At 42.2% G+C, this 16,647-nt stretch overlaps 1 protein-coding gene and 1 long non-coding RNA gene across 2 annotated transcripts in view; both read left to right on the top strand.

Moving 5' to 3' along the window:
• The window catches only part of LHFPL6 (LHFPL tetraspan subfamily member 6), a 227,060-nt gene that overhangs the window by 40,961 nt on the left and 169,452 nt on the right, over nucleotides 1-16,647 (top strand). The gene's annotated exons all lie outside the window — the stretch shown is intronic.
• Nucleotides 8,895-14,182, top strand: LOC146398547 (uncharacterized). Its single transcript, XR_014819317.1, has 2 exons — nucleotides 8,895-13,971; nucleotides 14,055-14,182. It is a non-coding gene; the product is annotated as an uncharacterized LOC146398547 (long non-coding RNA).

The raw sequence follows: 16,647 nt of genomic DNA, 5'->3' as shown, positions 1-16,647 counted from the left end.
GCCTGTTTTAGAGAAGGATACCACTATTTTATGATTATGATATTAATTGCTAGCCCCCCAACCTCCCACAATGGGTTGAAAACTTAATATGTTAAGTAGATTACATACATTCCTGATGACCTTATTTCCCATAAAAAAAAAAAAATCCTTTCTACTGAGTGAGGGCAGAGATAGATCTTCCCTCCTCTTGACAAATTTACATAAATTTTTCAGAGCACAAATGATTGTAGAAATACCATGGTATTTCTCACTGTGTATTATGTCCTAGGTGAATACAATCCTTAAAAGCAGAGATTTTAAAAATAAATCACATCTTTCTACAAACAGCTTTTAATAGGATTTAACAGTAGTCATTTTCTTTTATGTCATTTCTGGTCATTTCAAATTAAGAATCCCAAAATAATACATAGAATTAATTAGAAGACTCTAATGTGATATTTTTTCACAAGTCTACTTTACTGCCCAGTTTGAACCATAAAGTATATTACCATGAAAAATGTGTTTCTATATATAGCTTTGTATTTTATTTCAACTCCTTTTATGACCTTCAAACTTGGCAGGGGATTCACTCCTCCACCCCTACCCCCACTTCCCACATCCAGAGAATTTATAGGCTATCTTATCCTAACTCTGTGGGATTATTTTTCCCTAAAAATTTAAATGATGATTTAGATTTCTTTTTATTAATAGAGAATCTATATAACACGAATTTTCTCATAGTTTGTACTCATCATCTCTATGAAACTCTTTTAGTTATTAAGTCTATTCAAATTTCATGACATGCCATATTCCATAAAAGTTTATGACATGTCTCTTTAATGGTAGAGCACAAAACTGAAGAGACTGAAGCTTTCTGTTATAGGTAAACCTTTAATGGGCAGTCTGAACCAATGGTGCCACTTAATTAATCCCCTAAATATTTTATTTTGACTTCTGTGTTTCTGGAGTCATCTTGAGGTGAAATCTGAGTTCGTGGGGATCTTTTTTTTTTTTTTTTTTTTTTTTTTTTGTCTTTTTGCTATTTCTTAGGCCGCTCCCACGGCATATGGAGATTCTCAGGCTAGGGGTCTAATCGGAGCCGTAGCCACCAGCCTATGCCAGAGCCACAGCAACGCGAGATCCGAGCCGCGTCTGCAACCTACACTGCAGCTCACGGCAACGCCGGATCTTTAACCCACTGAGCAAGGGCAGGGATCGAACCCGCAACCTCCTGGTTCCTAGTCGGATTCGTTAACCACTGCGCCACCACGGGAACTCCCAGACACATTGTTCTAATGGAATCTGTACCCACTTGTTAAGAGGAGCTGACCTCACATGCTGCTGTTGTTCCAGATGTAAAGGAGAAAAGAACTAAAAGGCTAAGTTGATGCCATGTTGAATACTGTGGCCAAGGATATGCTTGCAATGAACCTAGCATCCATTTGTAAATAAAGGAGTAGATCAGAGGTCAGCAAATGAAGATGTGTAGACCCCTTGTCTTTGTAAATAAAGTTTTATTGAAATACAGCCATGGACATTCATTTATGCATTGTCTGTGGCTGCTTTTGTGCTATGACAGTAGAGTTGAGTAAAGGCAACAGAGTCCCTATGGTCTGTGAAGCCTGAAATATTTACTGTCTTGCCCTTTACAGAAAAAGCTTGCCAATCCCTAGGGTAGACATTTCTCCCTATGGTGGATGAATAAATCACATTTTGTGTAGAGAGATTGTAATAGAAATTACAGATATTCTCATATTCCATCTCTAATTTTTCTGTGGGTATCTCAAAAATTTTTTCTATATAGCCAAATTAAGATTACTATAGATAACAAAACTGGAGTAATTCCTTTGCCACCAGTTCATATACGAATTTCTGAATTGTTTCCAAAATGTAATTTATAGCTAGTTTGTCCTTGCCAGGAGCCAATCCAGGGCCATGCCTTACCTGTGATGTTTGTGTCTCCTTTACTCAAGATATGTGTCCCTTTTTTCATGACATATGGAAAGTCTATGACACTTATCTTGTAAAATGGCTCACCTTCTGCCATGTATTCAACAGGTGTCAACTAGTATGTACCTCTATCCTGCATTTAGCGTAAACTGGAAGTTAGATCTCTACTGAATTCAGGCTAAGCATGGTGGTGCAGAATCATGAGAAATGACCTTCAAATCTGCATCCAATCTGAAGATTCGTGCCACCATTGGTGACACTAAGATTGACTGTCAGCTTAGTCAACAAATTGTATTTGGTACATATACACAATGGAATGCTCAGCCATAAAAAAAACAAAATAATGCCATTTGCAGCAACATGGATGGAACTAGAGACTCTCATACTAAGTGAAGTAAGTCAGAAAAACAAATACCGTATGATTTCACATATCTGGAGTCTAATATATGGCACAAATGAACCTGTCCACAGAAAAGAAACTCTTGGACTTGGAGAACAGACTTGTGATTGCCAAGGGGGACGGGAAGGGAGTGGGATGGACTGGGAACCTAGGGTTAATAGATGCAAACTATTGCCTTTGGAATGGATAAGCAATGACATCCTGCTGTGTAGCACTGGGAACTATGTCTAGTCACTTAAGATGGAGCCTGATTATGTGAGAAAAAAGAATGTTTACATGTATGTGTGACTGGGTCACCTTGCTGTGCAGTAGAAAATTGACAGAACACTGTAAACCAGATATAATGGAAAGAATAAAAATCATTTTAAAAAAATAAAAATGGGAAAAAATGGCAGTGTGTCCAAGAAATAAAGAGAAATAGAACTTGTAACCCGACATTGATTCCTGCTTTCTGTACTGTTCCAGGCTGCCTCTCAGCATGGTAACCTCATCTTGACTCTCATTGCTTTTTTAAATGGTTCTCTCCCTGGATCATGTTTTAACTCAATGCAGGTCTGTAGCAGTGGTTTAACAGAATGAGCCGAGACCTATTTTCCTGAGGAGGGACTCTTGTTTGGGTCCCACGTTATTGAGTGTTTTCCTTTGTTTTCCGTTGGAACTTTCTTTGTTTTTAAGTGAAGTAATGTGGGAGAAAACCAACACCCTGATTAAAGATTGATAATGAGAGATGTGGAGAAAATCGGAAGGAGGTGTGATTCCAACTTAAACAGATAGGGAAACTCAAGTTGTAAGGTAGTGATTGCACTTGTGTAATTACAACCCTTGAAACATTTGAGTGTAGCTTCAAAGCAGTGACATTTCTTCACGTGGATGTTGAAATGTCTCCCTCTCTGGCCTGGAATAAACTAGATGTGTGAGAATAAGTCTCCCTGAGGCAGACACAGACTGGAACCTGCAAGCTTAGAAGATGGACTTTCATTGTGTTAGTCTAAGTTTTTATTTTGCCTTGTTTTAACTCTGATTTTTCTGGTTCACACACTTGCCTTTTACAGCCCGGATCTGGCATTTTATGCATCCTAGCTAAAGCCACGTCGAATTGTTTTGTGTGTGCGTTTAGGTCTGTGAACACAGAGCTGCATGTGACCTCACCTGTCCCCTTATTTCCAGACAGCGGTGCATTTATGTACCTTGCAAGAGCAGGGATAGAGAGAGAGGCGGGACGACACTGCCAACAGAGAACAGTGAACGAGCTTTAAAAATTCCCGCAAGGCTCAGAGGGCGCCCATCAGTAGGAAGACAGTTAATCAAAATGACAGGTGCGGAGGTCCAAGCCTGTCGGAGAGAACATGCTGCCCAGCCTTGTCATGACCTCAGGGGAATGTCTGAGCTTCTCTTGAAGAGTGGACGTGTTAGAGTAGGTACATAGAGGGGATGGCTAAGGCTCAGGACGTGAAAAATAAAGAAGGATGCGTCATTGTTTTAGGAAAAGTGACTGCCTACAAAGAAACTGCCCATCACCTGCCCGTGAAGTCTTAAGTAGACAAAAGGTAAATCTGCACTGGATTCGTTACTGACTGATTCACTGTTCTACAAGTTTAAGCAGAATTTTAACTGTGTTCAGTTGGCCAGACATGCAAGAGATCTGCACGAAAGAGGGGAGGGATGGGGGATGGTAGAGAGAGCTACGGGACTGGGCTGGAGGGCTGACACCTGTGAAATGAGAGCAGCCGGAAGAAGGGTGGGGTGGGATGAGCATCAGGCTTGAGTGCAGTTCTGAGAATTTGGCCTGCCCAGTAGGGGGCGGTCTCTGAAGATGGATTGCCCATTGGAAGAGTCCACAGTTGGGCCAGAATGGTTAGACTTAGTGTTATGCCTACAGGGCTCAGTCACTGGCTGGGACAACCTTGGGAGAGGCATGGCTTTGGCATTAGTGCAGAGGCCTGAAGATGTGGTGACTGGTGTCCAGTCTGGTGACCCTGCTCCCTTCTGAGTGACGTGACTGCATGGCTGTCCACACAGGCAACCTCGTTCTTGGTTTCCATGCCCCTGTAGCAATCACTTGGTTGTATAACTCAAAGCTAATGACCCTTTGCAATGTGTATTTCTTTAACATTTTAGAGATTGCTGCGTGTTTTGGTAACGGAAGTTTACTGCTTGCTGCTTGTGAACTTAGGGCTGTGACTCAACAAACAAGGAGATCTTTTGTGAACTCCACTGTGAAAAGACACTTAATGCATAAAGAAAATGAAGAGATTACCATGTCTGATTTTTCCTTTCCTGCATGTTGTCAAGTAGGGGGCTGAAGTGGGTAATCAGTTAATGCTTTGTGAATGGTTGGGGAAGTTTATTCTGATCTCGACTTACTGGAGTCCCTTGTTTAGAATGCTTATGGTCTCTGCCTAACCCTGTATCGAGGGGAATCAGTTAGCCCCTGTAATAACTAAGAACAAATGATCATAGGAAGAGGTAAAAATCACAGCAGAGGAAGGCTTTTTTGTTCCTAACAAAGCTTTGCTATCGTTTCTCATTTGCTTCAATTTAGCTATAAAATTTAGCAGGACACATTTCTATGTAGGTCAACTTCAACCAGGTAAAAATTGATCGCTAAGAAAGCCAGCATGTGGGCACTATGCTTGAATTCACAGAGCAACCGGATCAAGTACCTGCAGTTCCCTTTCAGTGGTATAAAATGACCATTTTCCTTCTATTAATGATATACCTAAAATATCTACTCTTCTGTACTTCTGCACTTTTATTTAAATTTCTGCCACCAAAAGATATATTTTCACCAAGTGATCCTTGGAGTCACCCAGCCACTCTGTTTCGGTACAGAGCTCCTACCAGAAATCAGGAACAGAGAATCGAGATCTGTAGAATGTAGTGAATGCTCACATGGATGATGGTAGCCTTATGAGTTGAATTTGACCTCCAAAATCATATGTTGACGTCCTAACCCCAGGTGCCTGCGAATGTGACCTTGTTTGGAAATAGTATGTTACGGACGTAATCAATTTAGGATGAGGTCACACAGGAATAAGGTGGGCTCTAACCCAGTATGACTGATGTCCTTGTAAGGAGAGGGAGATTGGACAGAATTGAACCCAGAAAGTGCCATGTGGCTTCAGAGAAAGAGATGACAGTGACGATGCCGCAAATTAAGGATGCCTGGAGCCACTGAAGCTGGAAGAGGCCCAGGAAAATCCTCCCCTCAGGGCTTAGCAGAGAGCATGGCCCTGCCAACACCTTGATTTTGGATCCCTTCAGAACAGTGAGAGACAAATTTTTGTGGTTTTATGACACCCAGTTTGTAGTATTTTATGACAGTCCAAGGAAAATAATATAGGTAGTATTTTAAATGGTAAGAGAGTGAAGGTTGCCCAGGTATCAATGGAAAATATGTATTTATTAATTTTAATTTATTGGAATTAGTGGTGCAAGAATATGGGACAGAGTTATAAAGATATTAAAAGTGTATATAGTAAAAGCATCTCTTGCTGTATTTTCCCATACCTACCTAGGTCTCTTCCAAAGGACATCCACTGAAAACGCTTTTTTGGGTATCATTCAGAATGTACATAATACATGTATAAGCACATAAGAATATCTACTTTCCTTTCCCATCTCCTCTCAACAAATGACAAGTTGCTATTTATATATTTTGAACCCCAGGTTTTCTGTTTGCAATATCTCTTTGAGATCTTTGCATATTAACACTCACAGAGCTATTTTGTAGTAAGGAATATTTAAAATAGACATAGAGAATTCCGTTCATGAAACCCAGCATTGTTGCTGCTGCTATTCATGCGCCAGTGTACCACCCAGCCATATGTGGAATGCTTAATGCTGCTGTGTTTTGAAAACTACTGTGTACGAGGCGCTGTGCAAAGGGGTTTACAAATTTCATTTAACCTGTTCTTGGTGGGAGCAGGAGGATTAACCGGAGAGCTTCAATTTCCCCGACCTAAAGACCATGAAAAGAGTATTTACTATGGTAACAGGAGCAAGTTATATTGGCTCTGTCAGCTCCTGAAAAGAATAAAAAAATAGGAATTTTTATAGGTAGTTTTGATTACCACCAAACTGCCTCCAGGTTAGTTTTATGTTAAAATCCTTATCTCTTGTCTTTTACTTGTCATTGCTGAAAACACATTATTTCTTTGGTGTTGTAAATCTGATTTTTTTTTTTTTTTGGTGTAGAACGTATGCAAAGCAGAGCGTGGTTTTGATGTTTTTGAATGTTCTTAACGAATCAAAACAAGGGTACATATATATTTTATACTGAGGATGTGAACCAGTTATATCCTCTGCCCACAGTGCCACCCTGAAATTATTGTGGCTGTCACTACCACCAGAAGTTCTAGTAGGGAACCTTCTTTGGAAACTCAACAGCTGGAGTTTGGAAGGATGTGGAATGTTGTCTGTGGCCCTGGAGATATGGGGGAGTTGCTGTGGCGTTATTGTCCTCTTTCAAACTTGGCGATGTAGACATCTTCCAGTCTGCTGCAGAAGTAGACTAAATGGACCAGTGCTTTTGAAAGTACAGCGATGCCCCTTTCCACAGGGGACACATTCAAGGCCCCCCCTCCCCACTGGGTACCTGAGCCCATGGATAGTACTGAACCCTGTTGATACTATGTACTGTCTCATACATGCACACCCCTAATGATTTAATTAATGCATCAGGCACTGTAAGAGAATGTTCGACTTGCCTGCGGCCCTACTTTTGCTGTTTTAGGCCTTTTTTTTTTTTTTTTTTTAATCTTTGTGGGTTTTTTTTGTTTGGTTTGGTTTGGTTTTGGTTTCTTGGTCATGCTCGTGGCATGTGAAAGTTCCCAGGCCAGGGACCAAACTTGTGCCGCAGCACCAACCTGAGCCACCGCAGTGACAATGCTGGATGCTTAACCCACTGTGCCACAAGGGAGCTCTGGGACCATTCCTGAATGCAGTAAGGGTTACCTGAACATGAGCACAGTGATACTGGGACAGTTAGTCTGACTGACGGGTGGGATATGCCTAACAGAGGCTTGACTTCTGCCCTGGCTGGGATGGAGCTGATGGCACGTGCCACTCATTACAGCATGCAATTTAAAACATGAATTGTTTACTTCTAGAATTTTGCACTTAATATTTTCTGACTGCAGTTGACTGGGGGTAACCAAAACCACAGGGCGTGAACCCTGGGATGAGGGGAGACTACTCTATACCAAAAAACTCCATTCTTGCTATGGACTTGAACAGTGGGGAGGATTCCCTTGTTTTAATTGGTCGTATCCTTGCCAGGTCTCTGGTGGCAGAAGCATCTAGTTTTCCATCAGTATCCCAGCTTGGGGGATTATACCAACCTCCTTTGCAGTGAGCATGGCAGGTAACCAAATTCTGATCAGTGGGATGGAAGAGATCGAAGAGATGTGGGGTTCCCCAAGCCAGGACCCTGAAAGAAGTGGGTGTGTGTGCCTTCCTTGTCTGTTTCCTTTACTGCTGCCACCTTGTACTCAAGAGGGAACCCACATGTTGAGAGTGGCAGAGCCCCCGCTGCCATCATCATGGAATAGTCTTTTTTTTTTTTTTTTTTTGTCTTTTTTAGATCCACACCTGTGGCATATGGAAGTTCCCAGGCTAGGGGTCGAATTGGAGCTGCAGTTGCTGGCCTATGCCACAGCCACAGCAATGCCAGATCTGAACTGAATCTGTGATCTACACTGCAGTTTGCAGCCATGTCAGATCCTTAACCCACTGCAGTTTGCAGCCATGTCAGATCAAACCCACATCTTCAATGGATAGTAGTCAGGTTTTTAACCTGCTGAGCCACAATGGGAACTCCCCATCATAGAATTTTCTTTAAGGGAGAAATAAACCACTGTCTTGTTCAAGCTTATGTTGTGGGGGGATACTCTGTTTCAGCACCTTAGATTGTGCCATAACTAATACATCCATATGCCCTGATAATACTAAGCAACTAGACCACCCATATTTTTAAACTACCTTCTGGAATCAAATATAAACAGACAAATGACTAGTTTTGGAGCAGCTCAAATTCCCAAGATGGCAGTCCTCTTGTTTCCTTTATTTAATTTTTTATTTTAGAAATGTTTATGGAATGAGATGAGACTAATTAGTACAAAGTTGGTTATAGCAGTGCTTTCCAAGCTACTTTTCAGGGAAGTTGCATTAATGGCTTATAGATTCAGTACCCAATTCCAGCATGAGGAAGTATGTGGGGTTCCCCCACATCAACAAGCAATTCTCTGACACCGGTTGGGGGTCAAAACATAGCTGAACCCCATTTTGACACTCTCTATGCAGAGGTAGCATCAGATTCCACCAGCTAAAGACTCAACCCCACAAAACTGCCCTCCACTTCAAATGCACATCATAAGCCTAGGTTGTTACCTGTGCTTCTGACCTACCGGCTATAAATCAGTGGTTCCTGTGCTCCCTCCCCCCCAGTCTTCATTCTTTGGTTTTAACTTATTTCTTAGAACAGCTCACAGAACTCAGAAAACCTGTTTACTCACCAGGTTACTGGTTTTTTACAAAGCATATTAAAAGAGGGAGTTCCCGTCGTGGCGCAGTGGTTAACGAATCCGACTAGGAACCATGAGGTTGCGGGTTCAGTCCCTGCCCTTGCTCAGTGGGTTAAGGATCCGGCGTTGCCTTGAGCTGTGGTGTGGATCTCAGACGCGGCTCGGATCCCGCATTGCTGTGGCTCTGGTGTAGGGTGGTGGCTACAGCTCCAATTCAGCCCCTAGCCTGGGACCCTCCATATGCCGTGGGAGCGGCCCAAGAAATGACAAAAAGACAAAAAGAAAAAAAAAAAAGCATATTAAAAGATACACATCAGCTAGATGAAGAGATACATGAGTGAGGTCTTGAGCAAAAGCGGTTCTGTCCCAGTCGAGTTTGGAGCCCAGCAGAGCACATGGAAGGCTTCTTTCTAGTTCCCTAAACTGGAAGGTCTTCGAACTCCCTCCTTCTGGGTTTTTCTGGAGGCTTCATTGCATAGCCATAATTAGTTAAATCACCAGTCAATGGTGATTGATTCAACTTCCAGCTCCCCCAGTCCCCTACCCCCACCTCCCACCCAAATCAAGGGTGGGACTGAGAGTTTTGTCCCTCTATTCAAGATTATGTTTCCCTGGCGACCAACCGGTATCCCTAAGTGCTTTCCGTAAGTCCCCTTGTTAACATAAACCCGGTGGTGGTGCAAAGGGTCTTGTTAGGAATAATAAGACATCCATTTCGCCTTTATGGCTCTGTAGCAACTTGGGGAACTGAGGACAAGAGACAATATACTATAACAAAAGATGCCCCCATTGCTCGCATCACTCAGGACGTTGCAAGGTTTTGGGACCTCTGATCCAAGGATGAAGAGCAAAATATGCATTTATTACACATCACAGTATGACATGTGTTCTTCCAAAAAAGGTGTAGGCAATGAGTTGAACACAGAAATTGTGGAAAGTTGTGGGTCAAATAACTGGAACCAGTTTCTTCAGAGCCATGATGAGAAAGTGCCACCCCCAGTTTGTCAGTGGGGGATGTGATGGGCAGTGTTGCCAGTGCTATTCGACAACCCTTCCTGACATTTTGTGGAACTCATGTTTACTTCTGAAACAGAGCTTGGAATCGCAGGGTTATAACAGTTTGTATTTTGCTGGTCTAGAAACCATCTGTCTGTGTTCAAGGTGACTGTGTGTCTCATCCATTTTGGATTGATTAAAACTTTAACTCCTAGAAGGGAACCATATTTACCTGATTTTCAAGGTCTGGAGGAGTTCTTCACTCAGTCTCATGGGCTGTCTACATGGTACGGTTAAAAAATACTAATATTTGTTTTCATAAAAAGAAAATGATGCAAGTTTGAGTCTGTGAAATACATATATTCTAGTAAGAAATTATTTTACCTGCTTTATATGATTGGGATCCTGTGTAAGATTTTATTGGCAAAACGGTGATGTTGCAGTACCTGTAAGTTGACCAACCATTGCTGGTGTTAGTAGAGTCGTGATGAGGACTAGACTGGGAAGCCTCAGTTGGGGTTGTATGGTGGAGGGTGTGAATTCACACTTAGTTTGGTAGGCATTTGGGGGCCCCAGAAGGTTTCTGAATAGGACAGGAGCATAATTAGTGTTGCTCTTTTCTGAGCAATCTGACATTAGACTTTAAAAAAAAAAAAAAAAAGATTTGGAGAGGGTGACAAACGGAGGGAGGCAGGATTAGTGTCCATTGCAACCATCCAGGGGACAGGGATGAAGGGAAAATGGTCCAGGGATAAATTTCACACTTTCTATGTTTCACAGCCCTATTATTGTCACTACATTTTGTGTAGAGCTGCCAGGTGGGCTTTTAGATATATAAATCATTAATAGAAGATCAAAAGTGTGGAGTTCCTGCTGTGGAACAGTGAGTTAAGAATCCACCTGCAGTGGCTCAGTTTGCTGTGAAGGTGCGGGTTCGATCCCCAGTCCAGCTCAGTGGATTAAAGGGTCTGGTAGTGCCACAGCCGTGGCATAGGTCGCAGCTGTGGCTCAAATTCAGTCCTTGGCCCAGGAACTTCCATATGCTGCAGGTAGGGCCATAAATTTTTTTTTTTTTTTTTTTTAAAGTGGAGGCACAGGACTACATTTGAAAATAGAAAAGCTGTATCTGTGTTCCTGGTTGCCTTTTGACAGCTGTGGATAAAGAACCATCAAGTGGTATTTCAAGGTCTTTTCCTAGGTCACACGACCCTTAACTCTCCTTTCTTAAGCATGCTTGTGGCAGAAGGGTTGAATTATGAAATTATGTTCTGTAAAGTGTTATTTGTTCAGCCCAAGTTATTTACTCTTTAGTTGAGTTTCCTGTGCTCTTAATGTGATGGTTGAACTTTTGTTAGGAGATTTGCAAAGCCTCTAGGCCACCAATATTCATTGTTTGGTCTTTGATGGAGAGGTGTGGTATTTGCAAGGACTCTACCAGAAGTCCCGCTAGCTAGCTCTTGTCACTTAAAGCTCAGGGTTGGTAAATTCCTAATTTAAATGTAGTACTTCTCTGTGTTAAGTTTTATTTCTAAATGTACATGCTTGCTCCCACCCCGCAGCATGGTTTTGATTTGAGTTGTCTGGAATCTTACCAGAATTTCCAAGTGCATTTTGTTAGTTTCAAATAACCTTTCCATTTTTATTTGGGTGGCTTTAATTTTTTTTCCTTTGACTTTAAGTTAGTCCAAAGGGAACAGAATGTAAGCACAGCTGTCAACACACAGACAATGAGGCTCCTAATTCTCATCTGCATAAAAGCCATTTCTACCAGTACAGCCTATTTTTTCAATTACAAACTAGAGGCAATTTACTCGGAACAAAAAGGATATTTCCTCATAGTACGTCACTAGGAGATGGTCCACATTATTTTTAATACGTGCTCTTAAGTTACGCCAGTAAACTTTGCTCATACAGATCATTGGGAAAAACCAGTTTGTTCATTAGCTATAATGTGTGATCTTGGCATGAGTTAACTTGCAGATAGTCACTGAAAAGCTGAGGCACTTAAGTATACCCTGCTTGTATACTCTAAGTAGCTCATGAATGTCACTCTTGTTTTGATTTGTAATTAACAGAATGTCTTCCTGTCTCCAGCAAGCGGGAAGCAGTGGTTCAGATGGAATTGCTGCCTGATTCTATAACTGAAGTGGAATGTCCTTGGAGGAGCTTTGCCTCCGATGTTACGTGGTTGCAAGTTTGGACTATCCCTGTGATTTGTGGGCTCTTTTCCATCCGCTGCTTTCCTAGATCCAGTCACAGGTCTTCAATGATCGTTTCTCTACTGCCATAGGCTCAGGTCTGGGGGGCACTATTCATGTCATGCCTAAAGTGGATGCTGCCCTTTGGATTTGTGGCAAGTGATTGCATGCGTCTTGCCTGCCCACACTGTACAGGTTTCAGTGTTGGAATGTCCCGTCATCCCCAGAGGGATTGATTCACTTCAAGTTCTTAAACATAGGCAGGTACGATTCTCCACAGTCAGCCCCTGCCTGGAGCTCCAGGCACCTCCCTTCCCACGCTTCTCCCCAGCCCAGTCCAGCTTCCAGAGGGGGCTGGGGCTCTTTTGAGGTCTGCATCTCTTGCTCTCTCCTTCAGTAATGCTTTCCTTGCTTGATGTTCACATAAAGAAATCCTATTCATTCATTCAATAAGTCAACGGTGATTTATTACGTACCTACTATGCATCACATCAAGCACATAGGAATTGCTCAGCTGTAGTCTTGATTTGGGTAGATTAATCTTTGGGGAAGCCTCAGCTTATGCGTCACTCTTTTATGCAACTTACTCCTTCTTGGCACTTTGTGCAAAACTTCTTTTCAGTTTTCACTTAACATTGTGTTGTGGTTGTTGCTTGTTTTATCTGCATATCTTTTCCCTCTGGACCATAAGTACTTTGAATCCAAGATTGTATTTTTAAATTTGTTGCGTTAATTGAATTTGTTGTTCCCCAACAAATAGCTCAGTAAATTGGAAAAAGCAAGAGTTGGAGGAGAATAGACTGCCTTCAGTGCTGTCTTTTACTAGCTGGGCAAGTTAACTTTCCTAAATCCTGGATTCCCTATTTGTGTATTGGAGATAAGAACATCAAAGTTGATCAGTTCAGGAAGTTTGGTTTGTTTTTACGGTGTCTTTAGACTTTACAGGAGAACACATTTGTGCATTTCCAGTGCAGAGCTTCACACTTTAGTATGAACGAACATACAAAGGTGTCCACTTGTTACTAGTCTGCTTCATTCTCCATGCCAATGACTTTGAATGTAGGAGGGACTCATGAATGTCTGTTGAATAAATAGACAAAGCACACAAGGTTTCTATCAGTGTATATATTTAGATAGAAATGGGGGAAATAGCATGAATGTGGTATTTCTTGGCAGTGGCATGTCTCCTAATTGGGTGTGGGGAAATAGTGACCTTGCCCTCTAGCTGTCTCAAACAAAAGCTGACTGGCACTACTTTAGCTATCTTTCTCTTTTTTTAACAAAAGAGAGTAATTATTTGAAAAATCTAGTCATCTACATTTTTTTCCTGCCAAAGGGTCTAAGCAACACAATAAATATATTTATTATTCATTCTGTGTTAATTCTTTTTCCTAAAGGTGGGAAGTAAATTTAAAGGAAATTCCTGGAAGATTGTCTGGGGACCTAAACATAAAAATCATGGTTTTATCTTAAGCTTGTCAACAAGGGTGACAGGCGTAAGAATTGTAGCCCAGATGTACGGGAAGCAGCTCATAGATCCTATTTCTCATTCCGTTTTATCTCGCCTGCCACTTTCCCTAAAATGGAAGTAATTGTTAATATCACAGAGAGAGATGGGAAAATTCTACTTCTATTTGTAAAGATGACACTATGGTTCATGAACAGTCACGGGGGCACTTGTCTGTTGTAGCGGCTGGCTTCTGGAAGAGAGGGCTGCCCCACAGCCTGGCACTCAGCCTCTTTCATGTGCTGCTGGCCTGTCACTACTGTTCCTCTCTGTTGTCACCTCGCTGCTGCCAGGGGCACCAGGTGGTAACCGGGGGACCTGATTGGAAATCCTTTAAGGAGTTACCGCTGTGGCTCAGCAAGTTAAGAACCTGATTAGTGTCTATGAGGACTCGGGTTCCATCCCTGGCTTTGCTCAGTGGGTTAAGGATCTGGCGTTGCTGTGGCAAGAATCTGACTGGTATCCGTGAGGACTCGAGTTCCATCCCTGGCCTCGCTCAGTGGGTTAAGGATCTGGCATTGCTGTGGCTGTGGTGTAGGCCAGCAGCTGTAGCTCCAATTCAACCCCTAGCCTGGGAACCTCCATATGCCACGTGTGTGGCCTTAAAAAAAGGAAGGAAAAAAAGAAATCCTTTAATATCCTTTTCCAAGTCAGCTTGCACAGTGCTCCGAGGTCTAGTTCTTTTCAGCCCAAGGGAGAGGAAGAATTTGGAAGTTGAGGGGTGAGCAGTAAGTATCCCCATCGAGAAGCAGGTGCAGCCCAGTTTGGGGGGACAAGACAGGACAGGACTGGGAAATGTTTGTGAGTGCAGAGCTGGCCTGGACCCTGAGACCCAGGGTGGGGACCAGGCCGAATAATACTTCTGTCCGAGTGCTGGCTTGACTCACAGTGTGGACCCCAGATCCTTTTCCTTATTCTCAACAACAGCGAAAATGATGACTTCTCTTTTCATCATCTCAAGTGGAAGAAGATGGGATTCTCTATGATTTAGAACTAAGCCACGAGCTACAAGTTTGTGCAGAATAGGAGACAGGCCAGAGAGAAAATTTCTATTGTCTTTTTCTTTTTTGGCTGCCCTCCAGTGTAAGGAATTCCCTGGGCAGGGATCAGATCTTGCGACCTAAGCCACAGCTGCAGCAACGCTGGATCCTTTAACCCACTGTGCTGGGCCAGGGATCAAACACGCATCTTGGTGCTGCAGAGATGCTGCCAATCCTGTTGCGCCCCAGCTGGAACTCCACAACTTCTATTTTCTAGCTTAAATATTTATGACTGCAAATCTCATTTCTAGCAGAAGTAACTGGAAATTCTTAAATATATTACGTATGTGATCACTTGCTCAAACCCCTGGCATGTGCAGGGAAGTTTCTAGGCTGTAAATAAAGAGAAGGGGGAGGGAATGTCCCTGCCTGCTGATTTTATAATCTCTCAGGGAAGACTGGCAACAACCATTGAAGCTAAGCAGCAAGGACATTGGAAAAATAACCTAACTAGAAGCAGCTCCCATTTGATACCAGCACAGGCAAGTTCTTGGGTTCAGTGCAAAACTTGAGACCTGATACAGTCTGTTCTGACCAGGGAGCATTAAATGGTTTCTGCTCCTGGGCACATTGTGTTGTCCTGTGGAATTGCTCTTGACTAGCTAGGTCCAAATTTTCCAGCACAAATCTCTCATAGGAAAGAACAAGGAAACAACCCTGGACGTGTCGTCAGCCTCTCAAGAGATAAAATTTAGGTTTCATTAGGTTGTAGAAGGTATACTTTTTTTTTTTTTTTTTTTTTTTTTAACAACAGATGGAACCATGTTATCCACAGTCCAGGGATGTACAGGTACACAGAAACCTCTTAGGAACAGGAAGTTAGCCCCAACCAAAGCTACTTATAGTCTCGGCTCGAGGTACCATTCTTCATCCCACAAAGCTGCCCTTGCTGATCGCATGATATTATACATGGTTTTGATTGCAAGTAGACCACTTCAGGCCGTAGAATGAAGGTCAAAGGCCTCTTTGCTAGGGGTGGACTTGAGAGCTTGGTAGGTCAGGATCCGTTAAAGGAGGGTAGACACTGGGGAAGATGCAAATAGCATCCAGTCATCCTTTAGTAAGAAATGGTCAGACAATGGAAAATGGAAGATCTTTTAAACCAGCATCCTGGTTTCTAGTTATTGGTACTTTTTAGTGTATCTGAAGTCACTGAGCCAACAGAGTAGCAGCACTTACAGGATGTATTGAGCACCCCCACAGGCTAGTGCGTGTATTAGGGACTTGGGATCAACTGTAAATAAGCTCCAAGAGGTTTGTCGGTCAGTGTAGGGGGTGTTGTCTATTTAAAAAGATTATTTTTAGGTTTCTATTTGGTGACATGATAGTGCATGTATTTATTTTTAACCGATGCAAAGATGATAATTTGAAACAGTGTCAGTCGAAGAAGGTGAGAACCTTCTTTTTAACAGGCAAGACTTTGTTCTGTCAAGGATGCTGCATTTGTTCAGCGTTTATTCTCTTTGTCAAGGGCTAGTGCTTTCTCCTGAACTGGTCAGAAGAATTTTTTAACTTTCCTATGTCCACTGAGTTTTATGTGAAATGAGAAAAAAATTGTTATTATGTATTAGTAATCTTGAGACTTTTATGGGGTTTATGCTCTTCCTGTGTGAGTGATGATAACTGCCTATTGCATGAATGGTGCACTGGTTTCTCCCATAAGATTGAGAGGGCTTCCTAAGGGATTGGCTTTAAAAGTGTTTAAGCTTCTTGAATACACGATATGACTTCTAGGTATGTGTCTTTGACCTGGCCATCCTCTTTTTCTTTTGTAACTGAGAGTTGCAACTTTTATTTCAGATTCTCTCTTGGTTGTTTTTTTTTTTTTTTCTTTTTTTTTTTCTTTTTTGCCACACAGGAGTATGTGGGAATTCCTGGGCCAGGGATTGAACCTACGCCGCACACCAGTAACCAGAGCCACAGTGGTGAGAATGCAGGAGCCTCAGCCTGGTAGGCCATCAGAGAACTCCCCATCCTTTTTTTCTTTTTGTCATCATTGTTCTTCAGTGTCAAAGCATGTGAACAAGAACATGAAAGGTTATATCAGCACTTA

The sequence above is a fragment of the Sus scrofa genome, chromosome 11 (assembly GCF_054392235.1).
Source record: "Sus scrofa isolate SSC_HxYL_T2T_F1_AM1 chromosome 11, Sscrofa_HxYL_maternal_Yorkshire_Landrace_v2.0, whole genome shotgun sequence".
NCBI lineage: Eukaryota > Metazoa > Chordata > Mammalia > Artiodactyla > Suidae > Sus > Sus scrofa.
Note: the sequence above shows the minus strand (reverse complement) of the source record. Positions and strands in the feature narration are given on the sequence as shown.